Genomic DNA, 4,041 nt, shown 5'->3' with positions numbered 1-4,041 from the left:
TTTGGAGTTAGTATATTGATAGCATTATAAAGAAACCAAATTCATTGTTTATACACTCATACATACAAAGATTTTAGTTGGCTAAACCTTAACACCACCTAATACTACAGAATCACAGAGAAAGCTATCAATAGTGCTTTACAAAATCATAAGGTAGCCCCTCCTAGCTTGCCATGCCCATCCTTACTTATCCTCAGCATGACCCACCCCTCTCCTTTCTAGTGTATAACTTTTTGCACATGATACATCAGCTCCTTGCCCTGCTATTCCTTCCTCGATCTCTGTCTTCGACTTTCTTGCCCACCACTTAATGCCTCTTGACTCACCACTTCAGCCTTTTCTAGCAAAATAAAGTGTGGCTAATTATATTATTCAGAACCATTAAAGAACTACTAAGGGCTCAACAGCATAGCTGGAGCTGAAAGCTAACATCACATATCATGAATACAAGGCCTCCCAAAGCCATTTGGGGGGATTGGGAAAGAGAAGCCAAGGATCTAGGCAAACCTGGTATGAAGGAACAACTACCCAAGCTCTGTTGATGTCAAGCGTCTCCTTGAAGCTACTCCCAGCCCACAAAGAGATTGGATAATGGAATTGTTACGCATTGAATGGCTCACCCAACTGAAAATTGGCATCAAATTTTGCATCTCTTCAAATTTTATCCACTATTCTTTAAAAACCATGTTGAAGGAAAGGACAAGAAAATTTGTTAAAACTCTCACGTGAGCATTTGTGGTTACTTCCTTTGTGTCATGATCCTTTAGCATTTCATATTCGATCATCTTAAGGTAGCATCCCAGAGATATCTTGCAAGCTGGAAACCAAAATTGATCAGTAATTAGCACATGTGCTTAAACATTACTGATGGTGCCTTTGATGAAAGCCATGCCATGGTGCTTTATGTTGCTTGATGTAGCCCTTCGTGTTACCAGCCAATTTCCAACTATCCTGACTCCTTAGCATCACCTTCTTCCTGTGCCCTATGTCCTTAGTTTTCTACTCAATGTGAGTGCTGGGCACCACCTATTTGGGCTCCTCCTTGATATACAGGTTTGTTCAGACCTATATTTGCTATGCTACTCCTCACAGCTTTCACAGCTTTTGCATTTCCTGCCTTCACAGCTTCTGCAAGGAAAGTCTTGTAGTCTTCTTCCTCATCTAAAAGATCGCCGCAATAGCTGGCCCAACAGTCAAGCAATTGGTTGATATTGCAGCAGAAGCTTTGGCCATATCGGGCTGCATAGTGGAGGACACTCTTCTTGTACTTGTCAATGACCGAAATCTGTGCATTCTTCTAACTCTCATGCTTGTGTGTGCTTGCACACATGCATGTGTACTGATTTCCCTTTTAGGATTTTCCTTGTACAAACTCTCATAAAAAATCCTGAGAGGATCTGTGTGAAAGAAGAGCCAAGAAAGTTATGATGTATATAAGTAATCAAAATAGCTTTGACAAATTAAGAAGACCCAAACAAAAGAGAGAGAATATATGCCACCTCATCTGGAGCATCATGCTTCTACCCTGTAAACTATACACCTTTCTCTCTTTTTTTTTTTGGTTCCTCCTTGGAGCCTTTACTCTTCTTTGAAACATCCTTTGATGATGATCCTTTACTTATTGAAATAGAAATCTGCATATGTAGCAAATATCAGTACACATAGTGAATGTTAGATGAGAAAACCTCACACCATCTTAGTCCTTGAAATATTAGCACACATTTTGAACTAAGGTATCACTAGCCCAAGATATGGCTAGCATATAGTGCCACAAAGACTGTAGCAATGCACTAACCCTCCATTAATGACTTGAGCCGGCCCAATTTGAGCGCGCTCTGATTGACCTGCATCATAGGTACCTGTGGACTACTTGTTGGTGCATCTACAATTATACTACCATTGTCCAATTTATGGAGGAAGTACAGGCTGTAGGGGCTTCTAGGTAGTAGAAGCACAACACCCCAAATTTTCATCAACTCTCTCTCTCCCCAGATGTTCATCCAACTCTATGTGTGTGTGTGTGTGCATGCGCACGTGCGTGCGTGTGTGCGTGTGTGCGCATGCGTGCATGCGTGCATGCGTGCGTGCGTGTGCATGTGTGTGTGTTCCATTGGCTTGACCACCACAGTGGACCTCACTACAATACTGAGACTCAACTGCCCTCCTCCAACAGACCTCAGGTCCACTTTATCCATGCCAGGTGGAGGTAGAAGCTCAAAGGCGTGCACCATCTTGCCCAACACTAGTGCAAGTATTGGCAAAGCTATAATGCTCCTTAGATAGCTCCTCCTGCTTGAACCAAATGGGATGAACCTGAAGTCAATCCCATTGAGCTCTATCTTCCACTCCAAAAACCACTCCGGCATGAACTTCTCTAGCTTGTCCCAATACTTGGGGTCATTTTCTATGCCCCATTCATTTACTAAAACTATGGTGTTTGCTAGAATGTCATAGCCTCCTAGCTTAGCTGCTTGGAGGTTCATATGGGGTACCAATAAGGGAATGACCATGTGTGTTTGGAGGATTTCCTTCATTATGGCCTGATACAAACAACACCAATGCTGGTTCGCGATTTGTCTTCATCTTCATTGACTTGAAGAGAAATTTGCACACATGAAGTGCTACAGTTCCAAATCATCTTTTGCACACATCTTGCATTTCATCCACTTATACATGCAGAATATTTTCAAGGGTCCAAAATTTATGCACAATGCTGGGAAGCTTGCCTGCACGTAGGGTAGCTTTGCGACATCAGGCTCAGTTATTGGTACACCCTTTCCTAACACTGTATTCAGTTCATCCCTTATCTTCTTTTGGATGTGTGGATTGTTCACTAGCTCTGCAACACCCCATTCCAATGACCACAATGTGGTCTCAATTGTTGCACATGAAAATAAGTCCAAACAATCATATAAGAACATCATTCACGAATGTTTGACAAGGTGAAGAATCTAAGCACTTTATAGAATCAATCTTCCCTAAAGTGATTCCTTGTAGCACCTGCAGGTGTACAATACTGAGTAGAGTGTCATCCATTATTAGACATTTGTCTCCCACCATGAGTGAGGAGAACTCCCTATCTATATACAGATCAAGTTTGTAAAGGCCCCTAAAAGTAGTGAAGATTGTTCAATGCTCCAAGTGAAAAGATTCAATTTTCTATAGCAAGATATAGACGAATAGCCTACTTGCAACATTCATGTTTTGAATAAGATACAACACATTGTTTTCACTAATCTCTCCTTTGAGGTAGGCGTCCAGAAAGAAGTCCACTCCAATCTTCTCCCCCTTTTTCCTACAAAGCCAATTAAAAGAACACATCAGAAATTATAGGTCTTGCAGAATGGTAGGAATTGCACCCATACAACACTGGAACTTGTTTGTAGATTAAAGCATTGCGTCGTGGGTCTCAAAATCCTCAATACATAGCATTTAGGTTAAGTAATGTTTCCTTTGGTACAATACAATAGATGGTCCGAATCTACAGACAAAGCAAAAAATGACGAGTAACTCTTACTTCTTGCGCTCGTTAAGAAACATGTCCCAGAGGAATGCGAGCCTCCGCTAGTTGGCGTCCGAGACCTGCTTGAGGTACCCGCGAAGGAGGGGCTTGAAGGAAGACACAAAGTCACCATAGTTGTACTTGAAGCTTTGCACGAGAAGGCCATTGTTCCTATTAAGGGTCATGATTTGCACATAGAGGGGGTCATCAAACCCTTTGAACCTTGTGTTGAACATCATCATGTAGACAATGTTGTACATCATGAGCTGCAAGCGGTTGCGGATGACAGCACCTGTGGTGAGCACATTGGGCATGTCCTTGATCTCTTTGACAGCAAGGTCTATCTCTTGGACTACTTGTTGGGCTACTTGTTGGTGGCATCTAATTTTGACAATGGTGTTTGCTATCTTTCACATTGACATAGGTCAACATTATACCTGTCAATGTTGCTAACCAATCTACATGGTGTGGCTTGGCATTGTTGCCTATAAGGATTCAAACCATATAGTAAAATATTTTATGTGTTTGGATACCTGCAT

At 41.8% G+C, this 4,041-nt stretch overlaps 1 pseudogene; it reads right to left on the bottom strand.

The window, feature by feature from the left end:
• Positions 1-1,003: 1,003 nt before the first annotated feature.
• On the bottom strand, positions 1,004-4,041 carry LOC148024241 (trans-cinnamate 4-monooxygenase C4H2-like; annotated as a pseudogene).

The sequence above is a fragment of the Lygodium microphyllum genome, chromosome 15, assembly GCF_053477565.2.
Source record: "Lygodium microphyllum isolate KBCC chromosome 15, Lygodium_microphyllum_v1.1.10, whole genome shotgun sequence".
Classification (NCBI taxonomy): domain Eukaryota; kingdom Viridiplantae; phylum Streptophyta; class Polypodiopsida; order Schizaeales; family Lygodiaceae; genus Lygodium; species Lygodium microphyllum.
This window is presented reverse-complemented; position numbering and strand designations above follow the sequence as displayed.